Source organism: Peromyscus maniculatus, chromosome 1 (genome assembly GCF_049852395.1).
Source record: "Peromyscus maniculatus bairdii isolate BWxNUB_F1_BW_parent chromosome 1, HU_Pman_BW_mat_3.1, whole genome shotgun sequence".
Classification (NCBI taxonomy): Eukaryota; Metazoa; Chordata; class Mammalia; order Rodentia; family Cricetidae; genus Peromyscus; species Peromyscus maniculatus.
Genome location: NC_134852.1, coordinates 134,433,161 through 134,456,655, shown reverse-complemented (window position 1 = coordinate 134,456,655; position 23,495 = coordinate 134,433,161). Strand labels below are relative to the sequence as shown.

General features: G+C 42.6%; 1 protein-coding gene across 1 annotated transcript in view; it reads right to left on the bottom strand.

The window, feature by feature from the left end:
- The window catches only part of Hs3st4 (heparan sulfate-glucosamine 3-sulfotransferase 4), a 413,720-nt gene that overhangs the window by 36,348 nt on the left and 353,877 nt on the right, over window positions 1-23,495 (bottom strand). The gene's annotated exons all lie outside the window — the stretch shown is intronic.

Genomic DNA, 23,495 nt, shown 5'->3' with positions numbered 1-23,495 from the left:
TATTAACAGCAGAAGCAGTGTTGACCTAAAAGCTTGGTCTCATTTCCTGTCTTCAAATTTCAGTTCAGCCATATACCTAGCATTTGACCTGAGAAGTTATTCAGCTGCTTTGACACTCTTTTATAAAATAAGGGTAATGATAGGCCATACCTAACTGGGTATCTGTGAGTTTAAGGTTTCTATAGCCACTGACAAGGTTCCTAGGTGCTGTTGGAACAGTCTTCAAATCGCACCTCTCATTTAGTGTCCTGTGCCCTTTGGTCTTGGATCTCTACATTGCCCGTTAGTCTAGAGCACAGTGCAGGTTGCTTTAGACACCATTAAGTCTTGGGGTTTGTTCTCAATAGTAAAGTGTGTTGGCTCTTTGCTTCTTTCCCCTGTCACTACTCAGTTCCATAATCTGTCCATTTGCACATCTATCTGTCTATCCATCAAAACTTCTGTGTGTCTGTCCTGACCATTAACTCATTTGTTCCTTCTTTCACTAAGCATTACTGAGCCTCTGGTAGATATCATGTCATGTTCCAGAGAGACACAGGTTTTTTAGGCAATGACACCCTTGCAGGATCTACAACCAAGGCCTAGCACCTTTAACCAACCAGGCCTGTGGATGGTCATGACTGACACTTGGGGGTAATGGTGACTGTGCAGATGGCAGGGGAACCTCACTGCTTATCTAAGCAGCTCTCTCATTGACATTCTCAAAATTCTCAACTGGTCAAACTAGTATTATATTTATCCATAATATAAATAGTGTTTCCTACACTACAGGTTGTTATAGCTAATACTTTGCCTAGGAACACAGGCTTACAAACAGGGTCAAGAGTGGACCAAAGACAGACACAGAATGATACTTCTAGAGGTGAGTTCTAGAGGTTTCCTATGTTCATGTCCTGAGCTCAGCCGATAATGGTGACATTAAGAAGACCCAGGCTGCAATACCTAACTGGGTATCTGTGAGTTTAAGGTTTCTATAGCCACTGACAAAGTTCCCAGGTGCTGTTGGAACAGTCTTCAAATCACACCTCTCATTTAGTGTCCTGTGCCCTTCGGTCTTGGATCTCTACATTGCCCATTAGTCTAGGGCACAAATGCAGATTGCTTTAGACACCATTAAGTCTTGGGGTTTGTTCCCTATACAAAGGTGTAAGGAACATGTGGGGAGTCAACAGGACCCTCAGACCAGCATTGCCAGCTTTTACACAACACCTCTACCACCTGCTGTGCTACCACTTCTAAGTATAATATTGTGGTGGTATTCTAATTGTACTGAAATGTGATTTGATTGTATGTTAATAAATAAAGTTGCTCGGGGGTCAGAGCTATTAGAGCCATAGACAGAGCATGGCGGTGGTGGCACACACCTTTAATCCCATAGATCTCTGTGTGTTCAGGGATACAGCCAGCATTGGAGACATATGCCTTTAAGACCTGGGGGGCTGTACATACAGACAGTGATGAGGCAGTCACGTGTTTGGGTTTACAACCAATGAGAAGGCAGAATGACTATGAAACAGCTTACACACAGGGAAATAGCTCTCTTTCAGGAAGCTGGGACACCGCAGGAGGAAGGGTGAGATTTTAGCTCTGAGCTCTGACCTCTTGGCTTTCTCTTTTACATTGGTTCTGTGTTTCTTATTTAATATGACGGTTGGTTACATCTACATAATATAGTATGGTATATAATATATATTATAATATAGTAATAAGTATATAATATAGTATGGTCCTCCAGTTGAATTTGGATCCAATAGGAAGAACTTGAGCTATAGCGTCCGCATAGCTATGGGAATATTCCATACACAGTAAGTACATAATAAATATTTCTTGACATAATCGGTCTTAGAAAAGTGTGCTTCCTTGATCCCACTTATGCATAATACTCTTGTAGAGAACTGCATATTGGTGAAATTCTTGGTAGAGTAGGCACTTCGCAAATGCCAACTTTGCATCCACCCTAAATATTCCTCTGTTGGGTGACTCTGAGCCCTCTAAAAGGTCGACTTGAATGCTCTCTTGCTAGCTTCCTGTTCATGATTGGCTACCATATGCTACCTTATCCTGCATCTCTACCTGAAGCTCAGTAGAATCCTGGGTTAGTTTACACTTTTCTCGGAAATCCCTGTGACTAGAGGTAGAGTGGAAACTAAGCATCATTGCAGATCTAATATGCTGTAAAGCCAATACACAAGGACATGGAAGATAAAGGATAAGAACCAATACTTCCTTGGAATGGAAGGGTCAAATTATCTGCTGTTTTAAAAAGGATGTGTGGATCTGATCAGGTAAGATTTATATTCAGTTGCCTATTAATTATGTGCCAGATTATCTGCTAGATGTTTTTAATGAAGCTATTGATTAATTCATCTAACAGCACATCTGGTCATGTGCATTAAAGCTACAGGGCCTTAATACCAATAAGGAGGCAAACATCATAAACAAGGAGAAGCACCTTACAATCCCCCAGCATCCCTGCCTTGTTAAGGATTGGTTATCTTGAAGGTAGTATGACTAAAATATCCAGTCATCGGCATGTAAACCCTGATGTCTCTTTCTCTTGTCTACATTAGCAGTTCTCAAACTTGAGTGCACCTCTGAGAAACAACAGGTTGTACTAATAAAACCCTACAGACTGAAGTGTATGAGAAATTTAAGGAATTATTGAGAGTAATGTTGACTGTGTGCTGAGTTAGCATCCAGGGGTGACTTCTTAACCTACCCTAGTCAATTCAGTATCTGCTCTGTGAGCAAAGGGGCCAGTGTGCTCTCCCCTCCATCTGTGGGCTCTTCACCAGTCCCTCAATGCTCTTTCAGGGCCAGTGAGGCAGTTTCCCAGTCTTCGCTGGCACTGTGCCATCCCTTCCCATAACTCAGTTTTAGCGAGTCTTTGTTGTTGCTTGGAGGCTTAGCATCTCCAAATTAAAATCTCTTATGATTATTTATGATCACATGCCCTTTAGATGGTGGCACAAATCTTCTCCACAGCCCCCCGGGGTCTCCACAGGGAGACCTGCTGTGCGACAGTGTAGGATTTGCAGGTCACCTTTATGAATCTGGTTACTTTTATGTGCTCAGCTCTTCGGGTCTTATCTGTTATTGAGAAGGATCTTATTCCTGTGAGAAATCTAGTGTACCCTTTCCACATTTCTCTGCAGAGTAAAAAGGATGAATGATCCTCCAGAAAGCCCTAGATGCTTTATATACAACCATTTTTGATGTCTTTTAGGCCCTACATCTTGTGGCATGCTGGCCAACATGGACACAGCTCAATGAATAACTAATGACTCTGAAGTCACAAATAAATGCATTCTGGGAGATTGAAGGCAATTTGCTCAATTCTTAATCTCCAGGAGAATATTGCATTATGGGCTGGATAAATGGGTCCAATTCTAATCCTGCTATTCCAACTGTGTGATCTCGGGAAAATTTCTCAACTAACTTGAGTCATTTTTATTTTTTCCCTCAAAATAATTAACAATGTAACTGTGAAACTCACAGAGAGGAGAGGAACTGTCATTTCTTAAGGTTTTTAATGGATCTTACTCTACATTACTTCACAGCAGGCCTAGTAACTATATTATAAAGTAAGAATTAGTAAAAATGACGAAGGTGGGAGGATTTGTCTATTGTGAGTCTTGATGGAGGAAAACTGCTCCCTCTGCATTTTTCCACAGCACTCCTAGAGCTCTTCCAGCCAGGAGCCCTGTTTATCTCTGAACAACTGAAGAACAGAGAGGATTGGCTGCATGGTCTAGGGCTGTAGGGCTTTACCCCGCCCCCAATAGATATCTAAGAATAAATATTTCAAGGGGGGGAAAAATTAATTTCAGCTCATGGTTTTATGCCCAGCTGGTTCTGTGCTTCTGGGCCTGAGGACAGAGCATCAGGTCTGAGGGAGCACAGCAACCAACATCATGGAGGTCAGAAACTGGAGAGACAGCAAAGGACAGGCCTGAGGTATGAGCTTCTTCCTCCCACCTTTGTTCCATCGTGGTCCTCGTGCCACTCATGTTTATGGTAGGTCTTCTCTGCTCAATTGCTATTCTGTGTTCCAGCCATCTCTGAATTTGCTCTCATAGACACACCCTCAAGTGTGCTTCATTAATCTAGGAGTTTCTTAAGTAAGATTAGATATTACAAAACACAAGGATTCTCAACTCATTGAGTCAAAAACCCATCTGTGTGCTCTCATTTCAAATGATGTAGAATTTAAAGACAAAAGACAAAATCATTGGCCTCAAATAACACAGTTTGCAAATAGTAAATTAGTGCCTGGGATAAAAATAGGGCCAAACATGGGAATGCCAACAGTCCTCAGCACACAGCCTTCTGTCTTCTTTCCTCTAAGCATCCTGTGTCTCGTGTGCTCTTCAGACTCTCGGCAGTGACATTTTGCCTGTGGACACTTTTCAGACAGTCAACCTGAACATTCCTACTGCTGTACCAAACCTTCCACCTACACCAAACCTGCAAAAAAATCATGTTACATATAATCACCATCAGTCCTGTCAGGGTTGTAAGCCATTTGCTCTCATCTGGCATAGACCAAAAGCTATACTTTCACATCCAGGTTGAGGCCACCATTCACAGTCTGCAGATGCAGATGGCTCCATTTTCATTTCTAAGGCTCTTAAGTTGTTCCTTCATATATGCTTTCTCTGAGAGCCACACACAGGTTTTAGCTACAGGCCTTCTGGGAAGCACCCTTGGAAGTGGGAGTCAAGAATTCCTGCTGTTAGTCATGTGTCTGCATGTGCCCAGGGCTCCCTTCAACACAGCCCTTGAAGGAACCATAGCACAAGCAACATGTTCTCTGGGAATACTTTCACACCAACAGTTATGCTTCTGATAATTGCCTGTTCTATCTTAGAAGAAAATGGCTACCCAAATTCTGCAGAATTCGCTGTGTAGGTTTTGAATGCTGTAAGTTAAAATATAGTCTGTATGGCCCCTGGAATTGGAGTCAGTGATCTTGCTGGAGACTAAGATGGGGAAGAAAAACTTTATCCAGAGCATCTTAAATCAAAAGAAAATAAGGAGAACTGGTGGCTGCAAATTGGAGGAGGCTGCCATACTTGTTAAGATGCCAAGGGCAAATTAAAGCAAGCCAGAACTTAACATATGGGCTGAAGCTGGAGATCACAGGTATAAGTTCACACTGAGTAGGCTCTCATGTGTACAATATCACACCTTAGGCATCTCCTTTGTCAGTCACAAAGGTTAACTGAAATGAGCACACTTGGAAACTTGTACCTTAAATTTAAACTGTGTGAGCTCATAAACCTGTCATGTATTATAACCAGCCAAAGAGTATCATCACCAAACAATCAACACAACTAGTCATTATAAACAATTGACTAAAACAGTCATATGACCAACTGGCCATTATCACAGAAAAACATCCATCACAACCCATACATCACTATCACACCCAATCAGACATCACAAATCATCACAACAAATACAATAAGTCAGCCACCCTCTCACAGAAGCATACATCATCACAGCCACCACCATAAACAAGCAGACATTGCCACATAAGCTATCTGCCACCACAACCATCTGACTAGCCCTTATAACTAATTAGACACCACCACAAACAACCACCACAAAAGGCAACCACAGCTAGTCAACAACTATCATAGCTACCAAAATTATTATAAGCAACTATTAATACCAACAATCACTATCACAGCAAACCAACAACCAAATCACTACCATAGCCAACCAATTGCTAGAACATCCAAATAGACACTATGATTAGCCACCTTTCATCTGAACTTACTACAGTAGCTGTGCCAAGTCCCTCCTGTGGATTATGTCACTTTACCTGATTCCAACATCTTGAGATAAGCACCAATACTGGGAAGTTGAATGATGAGCTGAAGAGAAACAGGAAGGCATTGAAGAGCTGTAAGCTATGTGTTAAGTGTAATTAAAACCATTGTATTTTGAAGTCATAATCTGAACTACTTTTGGTAGAATGAGTTGAATAGAAGCAGGGCCAGGGAGGAAGGGTCAGATGTGGGAGTGTCACAAAACAAAGCTGTATTCACACACCCCAGGAGTTGTTAGCTCAGCATGCAATGTCAGACACAATGAGAAATACACCATTCTGGAAGTATTTAAGTGTAAAGTCAGAAGACCTGCTCGTGGCTTGGGAAACACAGAGCTCTGGAGGTAAGTCCTGAGGTTAGGCATGGCCAACGACATGCCAGGTGTCCCTTTTCCCCATTAGTAATCCTTGGTTCTTCTGAACCCAAATCTCAGTACCAGCTTGTCTCTTAATGGGAAGATAAAGGCTCCTGGTGAGCAGGTGGCTCATTATTTACTTACCAGCACAGCTTGGGGCTTGCTCTAACCAAGTCAAGAAGATTGAATTCCTATTCAGTGTAAGTAAATGCATCTGAGCCACTCAGAGGTGCCCAGTCTGCATGGCCAGCAACATGCCTGCTGCTCTCTTTAATGGATAAATTACATAAATGAGAGTTTCCTCCAGGGGCTTTGCAAGCAATGCCACCAGATTCTTAATCACACCACATTTTCAGGTGTCACAACAGTAAACAGGTGGAAACTGGAACCCCAAAAGTGTTTAAAGAACAATTAATCAGCACTTTCCACATTAAAGGATTGGAAAAAAAAATTCTCTGCATAACCAAGGTTGTTTGCAAGAAATTTATCACTTAACAGTGACAGCGAGTGAGCAGCAAAGGGGACACCAACAACAGCCTGTCAGTGACAGCTTTGCATCTGGGCTCATAAATGCAGACGCTGGTCAGCCAACACAATTAGATATTAGAAAATGGAAAGGATTTAGGAGTACAGTTATGAAAGATGTTGTCAGAGGTTAATTGGTGAGGAGACAGAAATGAAAGAAGTAATCAATGTGCATTAAGGTGAAAGGGCGCTCTGCACTTCATCCACCCATCGAGCATTTCTTGCACATCTGCAAAGGGTCAAATCTTGCTCCAGATTCTTGGAAAGCATACATAATCTCCCTCTACCCTCTACTGTGTGGTCCTGACAGTCTGAAGGGTAGGACCGAGCACAGCTGGATGAAAACATAAGCATAGGATGCATGCTCATGTGATCTGCGGGACTATAGAGGAAACAACACAAGAACAAGCCCCCAAAACAAGACAACCAGTGGTGTGCCCATCAATAGAGCCATAGCAATGTGATGATCAAGGAGAGGAGAGAGTGAAGAGCAGAGAGAATGCATGCTGGGCCTGCCATAGCCACATTCCATCTGATGCTCCCTGCAGGATCTTCCATTAGCCCATTTCTCGGATGTCAACCTTGAGGGTCAGAGACATGAGCTGTTATGCTATAGTTCCGCAGCTTAGATGGGCAGAGGTGGGTTTAAACAGAGACTAGCTTGACTTTAAATGAGATAGACTTTATTTTAAAATTGTAAATATTAGATGCAATTATGGCATCTTCAAACAAAATGTGTTTTAGTAGCGTCTCCCCACCCCGTCTCCCCTGCCCTATAACCTCCCTTGTAACTCCCCCCACCAAGCATGAGTACCCTCCTTCATGTCCCACAGTCATTTTCCCCTGCTGTCTCCTCCCTCACCACCTCTTCTTACCCTTTCTTGATCTCCTTCTAAATGTTTAGGTTTTACCCACATTTACACCCATATAGATAGGCACATGCACATATTACAGGCTAGGAATCCACATATGAGGCAGAGCCTGGTGGGGGTTATCTTTCTGAAAAACTTTGCTTAATAAACTATAGCTATTTTTTCAGTTGTATCCAATGGTCAGCCTGCTGTTAATCTCCGTTAGGTTAATGTCATTCAGCACCAGAGTTCAGTTCCTGCCCTTTAACTAGCTATGGACAGACAGATCTTCTTTAAGGAACTGGGTCTCCAGAATGGGGAGTTAGCTCATCTGGCAAAATTCAGCACTGGGGCCTGAGTTTGATTCCCAAGAACACATCAAAAAAAAAAAAATGCCAGGCAGAGTGGTACATGCTTGAAATCTTAGGACAGGCAGATTCTTAGGGTTTGCCTGGTCTGCTAGCCTACTTGAGAAGTTCCAGATCATCAGGGGAAAGAGGGAAAAAGGGAGGCAGAGTGGAAGGGAGGGAGGAAAGGAAAGACGGAGGGAGGGAGGGGAAGAGGGAGGGAGGGACGAAGGAAAGAAGGGTGAGCAGTTCCTGGGGAAGAACTACCAGGATGGTCCCCTGGCTCCCATACATGTCTATGCATAGCCATGTGCATGTGCTGCTTCACATATCACACACACACACACACACACACACACACACACACACACACACACACACCTGTGTCTCCACAGAGGAGAAACTATGAACAGAGTTGGATAAGACAGGCCACAGAAGAGGAAGGATGTGCTCCCATTCCTTATTTTACTCACATGTCAACCTTTGTAAAATCCATTCTCTCCTCTGTAAAGTATACCTACTTATTACTTAACAACATAGCAAGAATAACAAGAAAACCACAGCTATAAAAATAAACACCTGCTGGGCAGTGGTGGCACACGCCTTTAATCCCAGCACTCGGGAGGCAGAGGCAGTCTGATCTCTTTGAGTTCAAGGCCAGCCTGGGGTACAGAGTGAGTTCCAGGAAAGGTGCAAAGTTACACAGAGAAACCCTGCCTCGAAAAACCAATAATAATAATAATAATAATAATAATAATAATAAAACACCCAACGGCTGAGAGATAATAAAATGACAAATCAAACAAAATGAAAACAAACAAGCAAAACAACAAAAAACCCACCTACTCCTATTTGCTGTCTGGTACTCAAGCCAAATATCAACCCCTTTCTGAGATTTTCTGGATCCCTCCTCTCTGAATGAATCTCTCCCTGTTTCATTTCCCAAATCACTACTAAAACCATTGATTTGTCTTTAAATAAACCCATAAATTATGCTTTTCAGAACACGAGACCATGGGTTTTATATGGCTTCAGGGACCTCTTTGATACTCCACAGAATTTTAATACGACACGTCTTTATGGTTAATGCATGCTATATAATCTAAGGAGCCTTAAGGACTCCTCAGTACATAGTACACACATTTCTGAAGAACAAACACGAACTGGGGCATATGCTAAGTGCTCTAAACAACCATTATTCTAGTTACTCGGAAAGATGCTGCCCTCTTCTAGGAAAGCAAGATGGACTCAAATATGAACATCCCTCGGGGTACTCGAGGCATGTTTCTCATGGGTTTAATTGGAAGGCACTCCCCTCTTGTATGGTCAGCCAAGCACCCTGGCATCCTACACCACTTCCACTCTAAGTATCATGTCTTCTAGGCTAAAGCCACTGGTTTAGTCTCAGAGCCTAACTGTGTTCTTGTTGTCTACTGACCTTGGGCAAATCCCATGACCTCTTTCATCCTCAATCTTCAAATGCATGACTTAGAGTTAATAACCACTTTTTTCACAGGAGTGATTGAAATCATACGTGAGTTAGTACAATAGGCTGTTCAAATAGCACTCAAGCAATAGCAGGATACCATTGTCTTTCTTCCTGCCAAGAGTGTAATCCAGGTAAACTTAGTGCTGCTCCTATGCTTTCTAGTCCTCTGTGCGAGGATCCTTACCCAGGGCCTGGGGTATAGTAAACACTTAGTAAGTATTTGGTGGCTGACTAAGGAAACCAGCTTCACTTTTACTCATGCTGTTAATTGTCCCCATACACGCCACAGCAAGTACCATAGTCTACATTCTAGTTAGGATGCTATTACTGAAGTTTAGAGTAAGGAGTAAATTGACTCTCCTCAAATTGAACAGTTACTTGGGGAGAGTCAGGATTTATCTAGATATGAATCTTCAGCCTCTTTTTAGGGGCTGGAGAGATGGCTCAGTGGTTAAGAGCACTGGCTGCTCTTCCAGAGGTCCTGAGTTCAACTCCCAGCAACCACATGGTGGCTCACAACCATCTATAATGAGATCTGGTTCCCTCTTCTGGCCTGCAGGGACGCATGCAGGCAGAACACTGTATACATAATAAATAAATAAATCTTAAAAAAAAAAAAAAAACTCTTTTTAATTCAGCAAGGTTTGTTCTAGAGGTCTCCAGAATGTTTGTATAAATTACTTTTCTCACAACTATGACCAAATATGACCAAAAAAAAAAAAAGAATTAAGGAAAGGATTACTTGCCTTTGCTCACAGTTTCTAAGGGCTCCACCCAGAGGTTCTTGGCCACATACATTTGAGCATGACCACATGGTGGTAGGAGGTAGTGGACAGCCAAGAAGTATCCAGGGATGCTATATACAGGAAAACCTGCCCACAATGACCTGTTCTTTATAGCTGGACCCCACTTTCTAAAATTCCCAGAACTTTCAAAATAGCACTCCCAGCTATGACATTGGAAACATAAGCTTTAGAGGGGCATTTCCGATTCAATCCATAGCAACATCAGAAGAGTGAGAAGCCCACAGATGCACAACTTTCTATCAAATGTGCTCATCCTGGAATCCCTATGTTGTTGGTAACTGCAAGCCACTGAATGGATGTGGGTAATATTCAGAGGCAGGGCCTACAGGGAACATGAGAAAGTCATTAGCAACCAGGAACTCAGGGGACCCATAAAGAACAAAGAAAGCCATCACAAACTCTGACTACTCTGGTTGCCAGAACAAAGACCACAGGGACTAAGACAAGAATAGAAGCCTGGTCCCTGTTCTGACTGGAGAGCATTCAGTCCTTCAATTCCCATCATGTTTCAGGCAAAACAAGTAAGAGATTAGCTGAGGTGTTGGCTCTGAGAGTTGGCTCCAGGAAGAAAATGAAGAGGACGAAGGACTGAAGAGTCCCAGGCCTAGCAGAGGGGCTACTTTCAAAGACCTGGGGTGGTGTTGATAGTGAGAAGTCTCCATAGAAAACTCATCACTGGAGGCTCTGAAATCTCAGAAAGGCATTTGAAATATAAGTCTGTTTGGCTTGGATAAGCAGAACCCAAGATAGGCATAATAACCACTTATAGGTGCCTGAATTGGGAAATGTTCAGCAGAGACAGGGACTATGGAAGCCAGCCCACGAGAACCTGCCCAGGAGCAACAGGGTAAAGCTAAGCCAAGGGGAATTAGAGCATTAAGGCAAAGCCCAAAGTTGGCAGGAAGGTGTGTGATTAGCAGAGGCTGCTGCCCATCTTTCTGTCCGTCAGCACACCATGCTGGACCACAGCTCAGTACATTCCCACTTACCACTTCTCTGTACATTTCTTTACCCCGGATCCTTCAAGGTTGCCTGGGCTTATTTCATCTACACTTCCTGGTAAGAGGCCACAATGACTTCACTAGGATGGTGACTTTTATCCAAAGCACTTGTTACATGTGAAATTATTACCTCTATTTAGCTCACTGTTGAATAAAATTTAACTTATTTGTACTAGAACTTAAGAATGTTAGTTTCTCTATCTACATCACAGATCAGCCAAGTATTGTACAAGACATTTTATTAAAGCCAAAAATACATACCTGTTCCTGTATTATCTGTGGCCAATTTCACTTTTGACAAATAGAACACATATGACAGAGACCTTAGGAGACCAAAGTCTAAACTACTTATTTCCTGGTTCTTTGGAGAATATGTTTAATGATCTTGGTTCAGATTAGCACTGAATTTTCTTTGTGTAAGCTATGGAATTAGTGAATGGATAAAATGAAGGCTGGGAGAGAGAGGAAAGTGGCAGAAAGCATTCCAAGTTGAATAGCCACTCTGAAGTGTCTGGGACCACAAATGCTTCAAATTCTAAGCTGTCTGCATAGCTGTGGCTAACTAGACATACCTAATTTGAAAGTTCACAGTTTGTGGTGACCTCAAATCCAAAACTTTGAAAAATATATTTTTATTTATCATTTGAGAATTTCATCATGCAAATCCACAGTGTCATCTGATCAAATCTACCCCCTCCCCTCCCCTTTCCAATTCCCCTCCCACTTCTCCTTCCCAACCAAGTATACTCTTCTAACCCATTGAGAACAACCAGAACATGGGCATCAGCCATTCACTGACACATGGGCAACCTACCAAAGCTACAGCCCTGAAGAAAACTGACTTTCCCACCATGTAGCCATCACATGCCAGCAGCACCTCAGCTGTCGGTGGGACTTTGGAAGAAGGGGCAGAAAGACTATGAAATCCAAAACTTTTGAGCATTGTGTTGGAATTTTTACAGTTTGGGGTTGTGGAACCTTTCATATTTTTGAATTAGCCATGCTCAGAGTGAACACAGACAATACTCAGGACAGCTGTAAGTAAGGACTACAAATATATTCAAATTAAAGCAACCTATTTGATTTGCTACAGTGAAAATCCCAAATATCCACTGTGTCTAGAGCTGGGGAAAAATGAAAGAAATGGTAGGCTTCTTTTCTATTTTCAAGCTGCTAAGAGCTGTGGGAGAAGACTAACAAATAAACTACTGTGGTTTCTGTGTGGCCTGAGGTCAGAGCAAAGAGGAACACCACCGAGGCTACAGAGCTTCATCTTGGCCTTGTATATCATTAGCAGTGGCTTCCACTTATTGCACATTTTCTTGGTGCCAGTAGCTGCATAAATGCTTATTCCACCCAGTCTTTACAGTAAGTCCCTCCAGTAGATACCTGTATTACAGTGTGTTTATGCTCTGACAGTCATCAATCCCAAATTTCACTGTCTTGAAACAATAAAGGTTTCTTTTTTCCTCACCTATCATGTGAAATATATTTGTCAAGAAGCAAAGAGATGGAGGTAGGTTTCTCCATGAAGTCAGGCTGTAGGACCCAAGATGTTGGGTACTTGACCATTTAGCAAATTCATCACTTAAACGAAGCTGAACATTTGTTGCTCAAAGGTAACAGTAGACTAAGAAACAGCTCTTACCTGCTCTGGCACATACCACTTTCACAGACAAGTCAGGTGACCATACCTAACTTTCCAGAGCTTGAAGTACATGAGAGCAAGGCACACAAAACCATAGTATACATTAGATATGTTCACTATAAAATTAATGCACAAGGAAACCCCCTGCAGAAAAGTTAGCTAACATGCTCAAATTCACACCACTAGCCAGAATGGAATCTTGATTAGAAATCCTGTGTGTCTGATTTTACCATCTGCTCCTGAAAGGACCATTTTAAAAAATCATTTTGGGATTCTAAAGGTTGAATGATGGCTTCTCAGGAAGAAAAGGGGAAAGTTAGAGTGTTTACATAAACTGTAAAGAAACAAGGCCAAGACCATGAAGTCATTAAAGTTGGGTGAAAATTACATAATCCCAACCCCAGCCTAGAATGTGGGACTCGGTGGTCTAGAGGACTTGTGGAAGTACCAGAGGTAGACAAAGATAGATGCTCAGAGCCCTCCTCCACCCAGGCTGTGCTGCACAGAGTCTGGGCAATGCCCGATCAATTGTTTCCGCTCCCTTTCTGTTTCCAATTTGATCTGCTGGTCTGACTTGATCAGCAGTTCCTGAATTGCTTGGTGCTCTTCACTTGACTTCCAGGTCCTGAAAAGCACTGCTTCCCCCACTCCGGCCTTCTTCTGATTTCTTTCTTGGGTTAGACTTCCTTGTCCTCAGGGACTCCACCCTGACATCACCCCTGCTGTGAGCCTCAGCAGAGGTGTGACCTCAGTGGGCCTCTTGGAACACTGTACTCCTCAGTGGTCACATTGCATAGTATCTGAGACATTTCTGCTAATATAGAGACCCTGATAGTATCACTCATTCCTTAGTATCTCACAGTGTCTGGCAGCTCTGGGATTTTCAACAGACTTCTACTGAATGACTATATTGGAAGAAAGACTTGGAGTCTAGATTCTCTAAAGATTTTGTCACCTATAGTAATATTTTTCACATCAGAATTTGATTCAGTAGGGAAGGGATAGGGTCTGAGCTTGTTCATTTCCAATAAGTGTGTGGTGGGTCTATGGACACCTTTTCATTAGCAAGGCTAATAAAAGAGATGCTGCTGATCTACCCACATCTTCCTATATCACTGTTTCCACAGAAGCCAGTGTTGCAGATGGAAACTGTCAGCACCTGTGACTCCTTGTTTGAGGTCTTTCTCTGGCTGCTGGAGTCCATTTAGCCCAAGCAGAGGACAGAGCAGAAGAGCTAATAACCTAGGGAGAGCCACCAGCCAGTGACTGATGGATACTGCACAGCTGGCTAGGGCATCCCTGGGAGGCACTCATCAGAAATTCCCACTGTCCACAGAAACTTGTTTGATTTGCATCTGCTATTCTGCTCCTCTTCTTTCCATCTCCCACTCCCTCACTGATGTTTCCTGGGATCGATCTCTAAAGATACCTAAATAAACCACCGTAGTCAAGTCCCTGCTTTAGGGGAATCCAACTTAAGTGAGATCCCTAAAACTCTGGCTCTGTCTTTCCTAGGGTTCTTATAACGTGATGCATCCTTGAATTCCTCCACAAGTGGACATGGAGTAACAGACAGATCACTCATGGGAGCTGGAGTCTGATTTTGCTCTATTCTGTATTACAAGTTCCTTGCAGCTAAGAAAACAAAACACAAGTCTTCAGAGAATGTTGGCTGGAGAAAGCAAAGGGGGCTTTTCTTCCATGACTTCTTTTCACTGCTCCCCTCCTGCCGCAACTTATTTGTTTGTTTTTGGCTCTTTGAGGCAGGATCTCAATCTATAACTCAGGCTGGTTTTGAATTTACAATCCTCTTTACCTCTGCCATGCCTCTGGATGCTGGAGTTACAGCAATGCCCCTGCCTCTGGATGCTAGAATTCCAGCCATACCCAGCTTGCCTTCTTGAATGCAGCCTCCATGCAAGGGTGGAGCCATGGCGGAGCACTCTGCAGAGTGACGATGAAGCATTAAATTTCCTCCCCACCAGTTTCTCATAAGGTATTTGAATGTCCTCATCTTTAAAGCCAGGCTAGCAACAGCACCTGCTTTTATGGTATTTGTTAGGATAATTAAGTGAAAACAAAATATCACCTCAAAATATGCCTAACACGCTGCACCCAGAAAGCAGATCCCAGACCCTGGCTGCAATTGGCTTCTTCCAATAAGCTAGCTCAGCGCTGTACCTTCATGACTATCTGAAGTAGAGTCTAGAACAGCAGAGCTGAGACACATCCCCATGATGAGGTTCTTTGGTCCTCTTCCTCAACAGCAATTGCTTTGTATATGATAGCAGAGGTTCTGGAATTAGACAGACCCAGGGACACATCTCAGCTCTGATACCGGTGACTTGGGGCCATTGCTTAGCCTCAGTTTATCCATCTGTATAGCCCTCCCCACAAAGTTTTTGTGATGTGTAATAACATGGTGCATATCAAATGACTGGCAGAGAGTAAGAGTCCAATAAGCATTCGCTGCCATCCTTGCTATCATCACTGGGCTTTATTACAAGGCCTATGGAAGCAGCAAGGCTTTCCATTCTGCCAGCCTTGGCTCCTGAGCATATCCAGGAACGTCAGCTTCACCACTTCCCCTTGACTGCCAGTTTCAAAAGAGCTCTTTATTTTCAGAGGATCCATTTGATAAGTTTGTGAATTTGCATGCTGCCAAAGGCCCCCTGTGGCTCATGTAAGTCCAGATTATTCTGTTTATTCCTTCAGTCACAGCTGTCGTTTATCGTGCAGAGGCAGCTCGTTTATTATGTCTCAGGCTACCCAGGCACCAGCTCAGGGCAGCCTTTGTAAACTGTATCTGCCTGCCTCTGCCACCAAGCAACATGTTGATGGTAGCACCTGCAGCCCTGGACCAGCAAAGACATTCCTGGGAGGGGGCCTTCCTTTGCATCCAACAAGGAGGACTGCTCACACCCCTATCATTTTTCTGAATTGGTATCAACAGCTGCTTTCATCTTCATACAAGACAAACATAGTCATTTTCCTGTTTTATTATTAACAAACTCTGGCATAATTGCTTGGGCTCTCAACTGTGACCTGTTAGACAGTCACTCAGCTGTGGAATATTCCAGGGGAATACAGCACCATGGTTAAAGACAGTGATATGCATTTTCCCTCAACGGTATCTATTTGTCTGTAAGCCCCGAAGTCAAATCTCTTGTTGAATTTGCTCAAACATCAACGGATAGTTGAATTTACATAGATTTAATGTCTTATAATCTTTCTGGTCTGGGGATCTATATTCAAGATATATCTGCGCATCAGCTCGGGATATATCCTGTTTAATGCTGAAAATAATTTTAATCTCTCTAAAGCCCAATACTTTTGCACATTACTAAACCACAGCAGCCAAGACTTTCATTAGAAAGACACAGTAACTTGCTGCTGCCAGTGAACAAATACAGTGCTAGAAACTGGGCCACATGCACAGCTCTGGTTTGGGGTTTTTTTGGTTTTGGTTTTATTAAAGCACAATTTTTATTTTATTGTGTGTGTGTGTGTGTGTGTGTGTGTGTGTGTGTGTGTGTGTATGATAGCCATTATTTGGCTTCTCGTTACTTCTGTAACTTTCACGCCATCTTCTAATGACACATACAGACATGTTCATCTCTGTGGGTTATCAGAAGGCTTGGGACACCTGTACATTCAATGGTAGCTCTATGCATCTCCCTTGAGTGACACAATTGATTTGTGCAATTGGTATTTGTTGAGTCCCAGGGATGTGCCAAGCTCCATTGTGGGACCTGGATGCCCAGCATTGAACAAAACTAATGAAGTCCAGGCTGTCCTGGAGTTGGCAGGTCATCTGTGGGGTAGACACACAGTCAAACACACACGTAGCTCATGTCAGGAGGCAATGTGTACTCAGAATGAAACATTGCAGAACATGAGGCTAAGGTGATGGGGTAGGTATGAGATAGTAGCAACATGAGATGGTCGGGGGACCACGGAAGTGAGCATAAGGAAAGCTGATCTCCAGTTACTTCTGGCTGATGTCATAATGGCCCCCGAGCTGTTGCACTTCCTGTGACCATGCTAATTTACAACATCCTGTGGCTCTTCCAAAGATTGAGTCTATTTCCTCCCTGCTTGCTATTGCTCCCAGTAATGTCAAACCAAACAGCTGTGAAAAATGAGGGGCGAAAGTTTGCACCTAGGCCTAAGTTACCTTGCAGCTTCTGCTTTTGTTCATCCTCTGAGAGTCCTGAGATGACCACAATGCATAGAGAAACCTAGTCTCTAGAAGGCTGAGGCACTGCCATGGACACCCAGCACAGTGGAACAGCAGTTAGAGGCCTGTAGTCACAGGGATGTTCTCAGCTGAGAAGTGGGGAGAACCACACCACAGAAGCCCCGGGGGCAGATAAGCTTAGATTTTTTTGGAATAGTTTATTATGTGGCAGAAGCTAGCTGCTTCCCTTGCTCCCTACTCTTTCTTTCTCCCAGCTCCAGTCCCTTTACTGCAAATGGGCATTTCCATAGCACTGATGACCCTGCGGCACTCCTCATCAGTCTACCTCTCTAATGCCCAATTCTAAGCCTATTTGAATGTGGTATTTTAGGTACAGCTCTGAAGATGGATATGGTAATTAGGCTTAGTGAGTAAGTTTGTATCTTGTTATACCCTATATACATAATTAATGTAATACATATAAGATATTATTACTATTATTATCAATTAATATATATAGTTATTTTTTAGTTTAACTTTAAAGTAATAATGAATTCTTTTTAGTAACAAAAAACCATGGAAGCAAGAATGAGTAATTGGAATATGTTCACAGCATCAGGAGGCCTTTTGGGAATATATTATATAATATAATTAGATCAAATTCTCATATTCATACCCCAGACAGCTAAAGGAAGGCTCTAAGGCTCATGACATATCATTCCCAAGAATTTCAATTCAGCTTGCAATGACATCCACAAAGGTCTACAGGATATCTGTAGAATATTTGCAGGAGCCCATATCTTGAAATGAAACATGCAAGTCTCCAGTAAAATTCCTACTAGCCTTTGGGTAGGGAGGAAAAGGAGAAAGAGGGACAATGACATTCTGGGAGTTGGCAACATTTCAAAAACAGGGTTGGGCACTCTCCTGTCTCAAGTGACCAGTGTGACTCTGGGAGCCAACATTAACCCAAATGGGAAGCATGTTATCTGAGGGACAACACATAAAGGATAAAACTAGAAACTTTGAATAGCTGTTATTGCTTATTGCTCTGTATGCCATTTGCTTAGGACACAAACTTTATCCTAAGTCCAAAGACCAAGAATGATAAAATGAATATTCCTCTGATTTCTCTGTCTAAATGAACTTTTGTAATGAAATACTAGAAGCTAGAAGAGTTACACAGAACAGAAGTTTACTGAACTCACAGTTTCATAACTCCAAAAGCACCGTGTCCTGGCATCTGGCAACCCTGGCAAAGGCTTCTAGGTACATGGCATCACAAATGACATCATGGGGATAGATGCAGGGAGGGGAAAGAAGAGAGGGAAGGTGAAAGGAAGTAGGATGAAGGAATAGAAGAGGACAGGAAGAAGGAGGAAGGGAGAGAGCGAGAGAGATTGCAAGTCAGAAACCAGAGCAACAGTGATCCAGAGGTTGTGCCAAGCCTGTTTAATAACAATCTGTCCTGAGACTGGGACTAACCCCGGAATGGGCTGCTAACTCCATTTGTCACTTTGTACTAGGCCTCACCTCTTAAAGGTTCCAGCTTCCCGATAACATCCTGAAGAGCAAGCCTCCAGCACAGAGACTTAGGGGAACAGACACGGACTGTATGGAAACCCTGCCCGTAGTTGATGAAAGAGGGACATGAGAACCACCGTCTCTTTTTCTTTCGCCTCCCATCAGTCTTTGCTTGCTGGGTTTTGTCTTGTCAGATGGCTGCAGCTCTGGGCAGCACACTGACATTCCAAACAGGAAGTGTAGGAAATAGCTTCTTTATGAAGAAACCAAAAGCATCCTCAAATCCCAACAAACGTCTGCCACCTCAAATTGTCCTGAACATGACATGGGATCTTGACCTATGTACAAAGAAAGCTAGATATGTATTAACATCTTCTAGTCACAAAACCAGGAAATAACCTATCTGGGGGAAGGGATCAGTCAAATAACTTTGCTGAGCATAAAATTTTAAGCAGAATTTTTCTGGGTGGGAGCCAGGGAGAACCCTTCTGGAAGCCATGGGGAAACTAAGTCTTCCTGGTTTTAGAGAGCAGGGAATAACACAGGAGTGCTATGTTACATCACAAACCTGAAGGACACTTGGTTGGGAAACTTGAAGGGATGGCTAAAATATTCAAATTAAACAATCAGAACTGGAACCAATAAATGATAAGTCATGTAAGGCAGTCACGCTGTGCATTTCTATGACGTCATCACAATGGCCAAGCAGAACACTGGCATTTAAATACAGACCTTGCCTTGTTGAGTCCTGTAGCCCCAGATGCAGCAAAGGGACCAAGAACTAATGCAGTACAATATCTGTCCAAAGGCAACAGGGGTGACAACTGGGAGAAGTCAAATGCAAATCCACATGTTTAGCACCTGTGATGGCTAGTCTTCATGATCAACTAGAGATATTCAATCACCTGGGAGACAGGACTCTGCACACGCATGGGAGATTCTCCGATCAGAATAAATGGGGTGGGAATCCCTGTCCATGCTGAGCACAGGATTTGGCACTCTTGAGGATGGCTATGAAGAAATATACTGCTCCTGCAGAAGATCCAAGTTTGGTTCCTAGTACCTAGTCAGGTGGGTCACAAATGTCTCTAACTCCAGCTCCAGGAGCTGCAATGTCGCCGCTATGTTGGGACCTGCATTCATATGCACATACCCTCACAAACATACATAGCTAAAAATATTAAATATAAAGGTTAAGACATTTGCTCTCCTGTTTTTTCACTAGAGACAAATGTTGACCAGTTGCCTCAAGCTCCTGCTGCTGTGATGGTTTATAACTTGAATTGTGAGCCAAAATGAACACTTCCTTCCTTAATTTTCCAGTTTGGGGGCACTTTATCACAGCAACAGAAGGGTAAGACAGTATCACAACCCAAAAACCTAGCTACTCTGTGGCAGAATATCAGAAAAAGCTCCCGAAATCTACAGTGTGTACAATACTTTAACGGCTGTTTAGATGTTACCACTACAACCTAAGAGTCAAAGCAATGAAAGCCTAAAAATTGGAATAATATATAAGAGGTTTAAGAGTGATTTTAACTCTGTACAAAGCCCATGCTTGGCCTGGCCATTAGCATTGGGGTGATGTTCCTGTGAGCTGGGGCTTCTCTCTGTGTCTTGGTACCTGAGATGCTGATGTGAATTCTGTATCCAATGTGCATGGCACAGAGCCAGACACATACAGGGGAAGCTCTTCAATCATGTCTGCCAGGTAAACAAATGGGTAAGACAACAATAAGAGTGAGGATATGATTTACTATCTGTTATATTCTCTTCTACATCTTCGCAGGTAATAACTCATTTGAGCTTCTGAGGTAAGTTGTAGGGCTTTTTCTCCATCTCACAATCATAGTATTAACCAGGTAGCATACTGCCTCTCAGGCACAAAACCAGAAGTTACCATTTTGTGGGCACCACCTTAAATTTCTGAGTTTGTTTGTGCAGTGTTGAGAACTTACGGGTTTGCACATGCTATATAACTGCTCTACCAGTGTGTTATATCCTCTTCCTGCCAGATGCATATCTCTTACAACCTCAGAGCTCAAGAGATCACTAGCTTGATGCCTGGCATCAATGCTTGTACCCCATGGCTCACACCACAGTCAGGACCAACACATAAGCTGTCCAGAAGGCAGCTAGGTGATGGAACAGGACCCTTCTAGATTGGCTAAATTGCCTTTCTCTTCTAAAATCCAACAGCACTCTGTATAGATTCCTGGCTCATCTGACTGGAAATGGCCTTGTCAGAGATCACCTGCATGGTCTATGAGAGCTATGACACAGTCTCAGAGAGGAAAGACACTACTCAAGTTCACACATTGGGGCCGTGGCTCTTCTGGCACTGAAGGTTCTACTCTGCTCACATCAGACATCTGTGGTTTTTATTTCATGTTCTTCATTTGGCTCTCCCCAAAACCTGTAGATATTAAGATAGGGCTCTTTGGTTCAGAAGCTGGAGGGCCATTTAATAAAGTCATATCTTTCCAGCTTCCCCCGTTTGCTTTTTAACCAATGTTCCAAGTATGATTGAATATTTGAAAATATACTCTTATGATTCAAAGATGGACAAGTGTGGGGCAAGAATGGGGACAAGGATGGGGCAAATGATCCTATGGTGTTGGGACCCTAGGAGAACAGGCTTCTTCCCCACACTTCTCCTGGTCCTCACCCTGGTGTATTCTACAGCTTTACACCTGAGCCATGCTATTGGTTTTGGGCTATGACTAATGAATGTATCTCTAAATAATCCTCTAATTATCCTGTAGCAGATGTGGCTTTCTCACATCCTGCTTTCATTAGGAAAAGCATCAGATGTAAATAGTTTATAGATGTCTTGTTATGCTTTCAATGTGAAATGTCCCCCTCAGGTTTGTGTGTTTGAACACTTGGTCCCCAGCTGGTGGCACTGTTCTGAGAGGCTGTGGAACATTAAGGATGTGGTTACTAGGAGAGGGGTCTTATGGGCAGTAGCCCAGGGCTGATTCAGGACTCATGCTATTCCAATACAATGAGGAGCAACAAGCAGTCACTGACATTCCTGCCATGTCTTCCATACGATGATGGATTGTATCCTTACAAAGCATGGGCCAAATAAATCTTTTCTCCCTTAAGTCACTTCATGTCAGGTATTTGGTGACAGCAATGAGAAAAGTAACAACTATATGCCTGCCTTTCATAACCTTTAAGTATTTCATGATTCATTGAATATAACAAAATCTTCAAATGTGCAAGAGCCCTGGGCCTCTTGCAAACCGTTAAATCTCTAAGAACACAATACTTTCTCTCTTTTTTTTTCCAGGAGCATGCTTTGGACTTAAATGCCTCAATTCCTGGCTCCCTGTCTGTTCCCTTGTTTTGAGTCTCTTGTGGAATTCTCCCTCCTAAGGGTACTCCCTGTGGCCCTCCAGGCTGGTCCCTTTTCTCCCTGCTCTGTTATCTTCGCCCCTGGATAAGTCTATAGTGGGCTGTTGCATGCACGCCCCTACACACGGTGAAGAATCTTATCTCCAGGCTTTGTAGAGCACTGTGCAGAGTTGCCTATGGGGCTTCATGCATAATTAATGACAATTCGGCTACACATGTTTTCTATTAGCAATTCAGACTCTTTTAGGACTTTTAAAACATACTTTGCAATTCACCAAAATTCTAGGAGGCATTTAAATAAGAAAAATCCATAAAAGCACAGAATGTCTGCAGTTTCTGGAAGGAGACTTTAATGAAGAATTTCTCCCCAGAGGAGTAGTAACTGAGACGCTTTTTGCTCAATACCACAAGTTTTTCCAGATGAGTACAAGACTAAATCGCAGGTCTCCTCAAAAACAATGTCAATGGAATAGATTTTAAAAAATGGTCCCAGGTTACCATAACAACCAAGGTTCCAACATCATGTTGACTAACTGCAAAGTGATATGATCAAGAAGACCAGAACAGAGAACAAAAGTATCAGGTTGCTATAGAAACTGAATATGGGGGGGAAATGGAGTTGTTTCAATAGGGATGTTTTCTGTGAAGAGTTAATGCAAAGCATTCTTCCAAGGTAAATATTCACTCTGGAATTTTATACATTTGCCAACAGCTATCTCATCATTCTATTCATTTTGCCAATACCCCAAGACAGAAGCTATATTAGTTAGCTATGTCTGCATAACAAACATTCTGGAAATTTTGGGAGTTTAAACAGTTGCCACTTGCTTTACTTCTGAGTGTATGGGTTGACAGGGTTCAGGTTTTATTATCTGAGTTATGTTCTTCTTGTTTGTATTGGACTTATTGAGGCATCTATAGTGAGCTACCAGGTTTCTTGTGGGCTGGCTGTCAAGGAAGTCTTGAGATAAGACTACTAGTCTTTGGTTATCATGGCCATTCCCAGTAGGCTCCCTTGGATTTACTTTCAAGGAGGAGCATAGTTCCAGAAGGTCAAATCTCCAAAGACTTCCTGGATCCTAGACTTGGAAAAGCTTATTAGTACCACCCTCTGTTGGTGAAAGCATGGCATGCTTCAGAAGACATGGAAACAGATGCCATTTCTTTGTGGAAGAGGCTGCAACACTGAATTGCAAGAGTGTGGATCCAAGCAAGAATGGAGAACTGAAGAAGGAATTTCTGAAAATGATTTATCAAGGTACTAACTTTTACCTCCAATGTCCTCTTGAAGTTACACATGAAGTTGAATGTGCAAAAGTCAAACAAATCCATCTAAGCATTAAAACACATTTGGTGTTGAGAGCAAAACAAAATCCTAAAATGTCAAATTATAGCTCATGCATTGGATATGATTTTTAATGGGATATTTTTCAGGGTTTTGCATTTATTCTATAATTTCCTTCCATTACCTCGAAAATGAACAGTGTCAAGTGACCACTTGAGCCCTGAAGGCCATATAATGGAGGTTATAGATGATTCTTCCTGAAATGCAGTCTATCAGTTCACGGA